We start from the raw sequence: 6,351 nt of genomic DNA on the forward strand, positions 1-6,351 counted from the left end.
CAGACCTTATAATTTAGCTGAGTTTATACCCAGTTTCTTTTCCAGCATCTGAATGATAAATGAAAGCATTTGGTTACCAAACTTTTTTCTGTGTATTTTGATTAATGTCCTCTGTGTATCACTTGTAGGAGAGTTGCATGGGTTATCTGAAAACATTTGTTTTGTCCAAGCAGGTGCTGTCTTGAAGCTCCACACCTATAGTGTGTCACTGGTGACTGTGTGCCTAGGCAAACAGGTAAAGAATCCTTTCTATCTCCTGGACATCACAGGTCCCCAGTTCTGTAGCTCCTTACTTTGCAGCTATCTTGAAGCATGTGAGTGAAAGGGAATCGGACACTGTATTTTGGAACAAAGTGTATTTGCTGTCTCTATTGTGAGTTAATTGTTAAAAGATGAAGAAATTAGTTATGCATTGCTGGTTTGTATGCTTAAAAGGATGATAAGCAACAAGACATAGTGTTGTGCCAAGAGAAAGGACTAATCTGGAATTACTGTTTCAGTGTGATGGAAGCAACTTAGTGATGTTTCCATATGTTACTAAATATAGCATATACAGTACACAGCAAACATATCTGTAACATTTATCTGACATTGTCACGTAGTCTCTGCAACAGGAACAAACGTCTTTTATGATTAACACATTTTTAAAGTTTACAAATGTCAGAGGACATTGTTGTAATGCAATGTAAATGCTGAAAAGGGACACTATAATATGTGGCATTGGCAGCCTACTGGATTAAGGAAGTAGATAAGATTGCATTAATAAAAACGCATACATACTCTTGACTGACAGTTTAAAACATGTGGACTAACCTCCTTATTTCTGAAACTCAGTAGTGCAAGCTAAACATGTTTTTAAAAGGTTGTTCAATACCTGAATTGAATTGCCTAATTCCTGTTTGTGTGTTTTAATATTTTTTGTACAGCATATCTTTTATATATGTATGAATATTTCTTGAGGCATAATTATAGTATTCAGTTATTAGAAAATCTGTAGGCATTACTTTTCACTCTCTCCTTTCTTTTTTTAAATTTACATTATTTAATTAGATTAGAATGCATTATTTAAGGTTATGGATTTTGTTCCATTCGCATGTGTCATGGGGTGATTTCATGATGCTTGTATCCCCATCATCTGTTCTGTTGGTGTTGGATATTGAGTTCTGCAGCTTTAAGGCTGGTTCCAGGAGTGAAGGGAGAGAGAAGAGGTGCAGAGTTTGTTATCAGAGACTGCACTTGCTCCCCTGCATCCTTCACACAGACTGTGCTGTCTGCAGTGGACAGCAGGAGAGAACTCTCCTTTGCTTTTGGTTTGTTTTTTCTGGCTAGCTGAGTCAGAGAAGCTCCCTAGACTATGGGTTTTTGGTTCTCTTCGTCTTTTTCTTGGAATTGGTGGAACCTGCTCTGGACTGAAAACCCAGAGGAGCACTGGGAGCTCACACCTGTGTCCCACCAGGCCTGGCCTGAGCTGTGACATTTCCCAGCTCTGGAGGGACTGAGAACAGCCTGAGTGAGCCAGGCTGAAACAACAGAAGGGACTCTTCTGGATTTGTCATCTCTTCAGAGCGGCGAGAGGTTTTGCTGTTTAGTATTGTTCATTTTTGTCCTGGGGAGTGCTTTGCCTCTTAAATAAACAGTTTTTTTCTCACTTCTCTCTGAGGAAATATTTCCCTGAACCATTTGGGGGAGGGGCTGCTTAAATCTGGTACTTAGAGAGATCCCATGCAGAGATTTCCTTCCAAATTTGCTGTAAAGCAGGACAGCATACTAAATATTTTATTTTGTTTACTCCATTTGGAGGACTCATACAGTACCATGGAACTTTATGGAAAGACTGGACTTTCATTCTGACTGGAGAAAAAGATTGAAGACACTGTAAAGGGAAGAAGATTACTATGGAGCAGATAGCCTGAAAACATGACTAATTTGTTAGAGAAAAAGAAGAACATGAAAAAAAAAGCTTGGAGTAAGGGTCAAGCAGAGGGAAGATTTGGTTTCTTTCTAATTGTAGAAGTAGTATTTTGTGATTTTGTTACAGTTTTTGTTCCCTTGTGAATAAATTATTTTAAAGGTGGTGGGTTTTGTAATTGAAACCAAGGACAACAGTGGGAAATAAAAAGTAAGGTCAAGAAGATGGGAGAGTTTCAGCTGAAAAAGAAGTACAAGATCAGCAGAAGAGAAAGAAAACATTTATTCTGTATCATAATGGCTATGAGTCTTTCCTAGCAGCCCTAGATTCCAGCCCAGTAGCAGACATTGGACTTGTATCATACATTCCAGTATGTGTCCTGCAGATAACTAACAAATATAAGTGATGCAGGATTGTACTACCTTCCTTACTTTCTAATTTAATATCTCCAACATGAAATTATTAGACTAGATTCTTTATATAACTTAAATTCCTTCAGAGAATCACACAAAGGTTGAGCTTGGAAAGGGTCTCTGGATGTCATTTCATCAAGGCTTTCTGGTTCAGCAGAGATGGTTAGAGCCACTTACCCAGAATCATGTCCAATCTGCTCTTCAATATTCTCTCTCCTGTCACAAGACACTGCTGGAAAGAGCCTGGCACCATCTTCTTTGCAGCATTCTTTCTATGTTCAGGGTTTTGCACATTGATCAGATCCTTTCCGAGCCCTCTATTCTCCAGGCTGAGCCAACCCAACTTGCTCAACCTATCTTCCAAGGAGAGATGCTTCAGTTCCCTGATGATCTTCATGGCCCTTTGCTGGACTCAGTCCAGCACATGCAGCTCTCTTGTACTGGGGAGCACAGAACCAAACACGGTGTAAAGGAACCTCCAGGTAAAGAATCAGCTTCTCTGTCCTGCTGGCAAAACTCCTAAAGCAGTCCAGGACACCATTAGTGGCAAGGGCACATTGCTGCCTTATGATCAACTTGGTGCCTGCCACGACCTCCTGGGCTTTGTCTGCCAAGCTGGTTTCCTGCTGGATAGCTTCATGTGCAGGTGCCAGGGGAGGCCTTTCCTCAGGGGTAGGGCTTTGTGCTTCCCCCTTGCTGAACTTTCTGGGCTCCTGCCCTGGCAGAATATGGCCCTGGGGGGATGCAGAGAGAAGCACCAAGTTATGACTTTGTGTAGGAGGGAACTGGTTGCTGTTATAGCAATTTGAACCAAGCAATGCAGGCTGGTAGGAGCCCCAGGATATGGGGTATGGTGAGGGTAAGGACAGGGCTGAAGTGATATGCACCAGAGCACAGGCTGGCCTGAAGACCTCTGCAAACATCTGCCTGGGCTCTGTTGCAGAGATGCAGGTCTGAAGCTGGGGAGCATTTGCCTTTGGGGGAACAACAAAATAGTACCTGGAAAATGTAGAAGGACCTAGCAGCATTAACATGCCACTCCTCCTGCCCAGGGGCTGCATCCCATCATCTCTTCTCCCATGCTACCCCTCCACAGGGGCCAGCAACATATGTGGAAGTAGAGGCTGTGCACCAGGAGAAAGGAGAGAAAGCACAGCTAGGAATAGCAATGCCAATAGCATTGTTAATAATACTAAGATTCTGTATTTTTCATCCATTTAATTTCCTTGATAGACTACTGAGAGCCTTCTGATTGACTTGTGGGCTGGCAAATATTCCAGTTGCTGGACAAGCTCCCAGCTCTATTTTCATCATTTTTTGGGGCATTCTTCCAGTACTGCTGGCAGGTTGGTCTCTTGCAGGGCTGGAAAGAGTCTAGGGAGCTGCCAGCCAGCCAGGTGAATGGTCTCTATCCCAGCTGGAAGTGGAGGGACCTGGCATGGCCTTTCCTGGATCCTCATGAGGCAAGAGCTTCTCCCTGTACGTGGGAACAGGGGCACTGGGGGGACTGCTGGCATCTCCACAAAGAGCAGTGGTTGAGGTGCTGGAGCTCTCCTCTTCAGCTCCAGTAGGGCTGGAGTGAGCAGGGCCAGGTGTAAGAGATCCCCTTGGAAGCTGCAGGAGGGGGAACATCTGCCCTCCTGCTCCTCAGCAGCATGGATGCCCTCCAAGTGAGCTTTCCTGCTGCATTGCTGCACAGCAACATTGGTGAGGTTCCCTACAACCCTTGCCATATGGTTTTTGAGGCTGAATTTGGATGCTGGATAAAGAAATCTGTTCAATGTTCAGCCCAAAGCAGTGCAGGGTGAGCATTACAAAGTCCTCCATTATGTGCAAGTGTCAGTTCTCAAAGGTCAATTTCATTTTCTGATGTGCCCAGAGAAGAAAGGACAGGAGGAAAGCTGGGTGGTCATGGGAAAGGTATGCAGCTGGAGGGAACCTGCACAAGACCTGGGGCAGATGGTATTCCACATACAGTACACATAGAGTACACAGGCTGTTGTACTGCTGCTGCAGGTCTGTGAGGAGCTGGATGGCCATGAGGTGGACAACACCTAGTGTTGATGACCTAGTGGCCAACAACTGATGACACTGCAGATGGTGTGACAACATGTTCCTCAAAGTCATGGTCCACCTGCACTGAGCACACAGTGGAGAGGATCTCTGTCTTGCTGGAGCTGTCCCAGCTGTTCAGGCATGTGGGGCAGCAGTTTCCTAGCTCCATGATCATGCTCTGTACTACAGTGGGATGATGGGAGCTGTGAGATGCTGGGAACTGTTGAGTGCAGTAGAAGTGGGTGTCACACTAGAAAGGGAAGAGATGTTGCAATCATCATCTGCCCTGGGAAAGGGTAGAAGTGCCTGGGTCCCTCAAGAAATAAACCCTCCCAGCTCTGCTGGCTAATTTCCCCTTCCAGCTCACCTCTGCCACTGAGAGCACTCCTGGATGCCTCAGTTGCCTGAACCTGTCAAGGCTGAGGAAGTTACTCTGATCTGGCATTGGACAACTAAGACCAGCAATAAAAACACTCCCCTCAAACAACACTGGCAACAAAGGCTCCACTCAACACTCCAAACCTAAACAATTTGTTAGCGTGGAAAAACATAATCACAGGATTATTATATGCAGGTGTTTTTATTGAAAAGCTCTGGGAGCTGGGGTACAAACCCAAATCTGAGTCTGACATGGATTCCAGATGAACATGTTTGTATACCCTTTTCGTTATATAACATATAATAATAAAGATACATATATATATATATATATAACATATATATATATATTTATACACACACATATATACATATATAACATATATAATATATCAATTATTAAACCCATATTGTTCTGTTGAATACACTGATCTTGTCCAACCATGAATCCTTCTAATTTTTATCAGGTCCCCCAAACACCTTTTCTCATTATTTTTATTACAATTAAACAATAACTATATTCAACTACCAAACAATCGTATCATTTATCACATGATGATTATGCAGGTGCAGTTTCACCTGACCTAATTCGTTCCCAAGGCCTAGTTCCCACTGCCAGGCCTACCAGACCCAACCTTTCTTACCAGCCCCTGAATCTATACAATTCCCACGATTTTGGAAGCATTTTAACCCTGTGCTATCAAATTGACTCAGCTGGAGTCCAGGCATGAGTTGACTGGGTGACACTCTGTACCCAGATACAGCAGTAAGGTCACAATCCATCACATGGGGAAAGTCAGTAGCCAACATCACAATCTGTCACTCAGGCATATCTTAGTGTTGCAAAAAAAATCAATAAAAATAAAAAACTCTTTAACACCAATATACATTAAGAAGCAGGCATTCTTTACTTGGCTGGATGCACAAGGGGATATCTCCAAACACAGTGCATGCTGAGTACAGGAAAGTTTCTGTTTGTATTCAACATACATATTCCTATTGCTTTTCCCAGAATAAACATAAATATGATAATCATTTCCCTAAAATCATGAACACATTTTCCCTCCCTTTTGTGCATATGTTCTAGGAGTCTCTTTGGTGATCCTTACTGGTGGGCAACCCCAAAGTTACAGCTGTCTGATTGACACCAGGTGAAACTGGCAGAACATTGGGGCTAGTGGACTTCCAGTTCTCCTTCTTACACAATGGGCATTGTGCAGTTCCACAGGCCAGTGGATTTTGAAGAATAAGCATTGTGTTAGTTCACTGGGTGTAGAAAATTTATCATCTGGTAACATCAGTACATCCCTTGGTGATGTCAGTTACCTTGGAAACATCACTATCCAGCACTAGGTAACACCACAGTGGGCCATCCTCACCCAGTGCTCTATCCAGGAGCACTGTATGGCCCAAGAGCACTTCTCTAGGGTTACGGTAGTGCTGCTGCAACACCACCCTTCTACCCCTTGTCTGTGCTTCTTACCAGTCACCAAGACCTCATCCCTGTGTTCCAAAGCCCCATCAGGTCTCTATGGCCAGGGCAGACATTTCCAGGCATGTCTGGCAAGAGGGCTCTCCGACAAGAAATCGTGACTC

The sequence above is a fragment of the Cinclus cinclus genome, chromosome Z (assembly GCF_963662255.1).
Source record: "Cinclus cinclus chromosome Z, bCinCin1.1, whole genome shotgun sequence".
Lineage (NCBI taxonomy): Eukaryota > Metazoa > Chordata > Aves > Passeriformes > Cinclidae > Cinclus > Cinclus cinclus.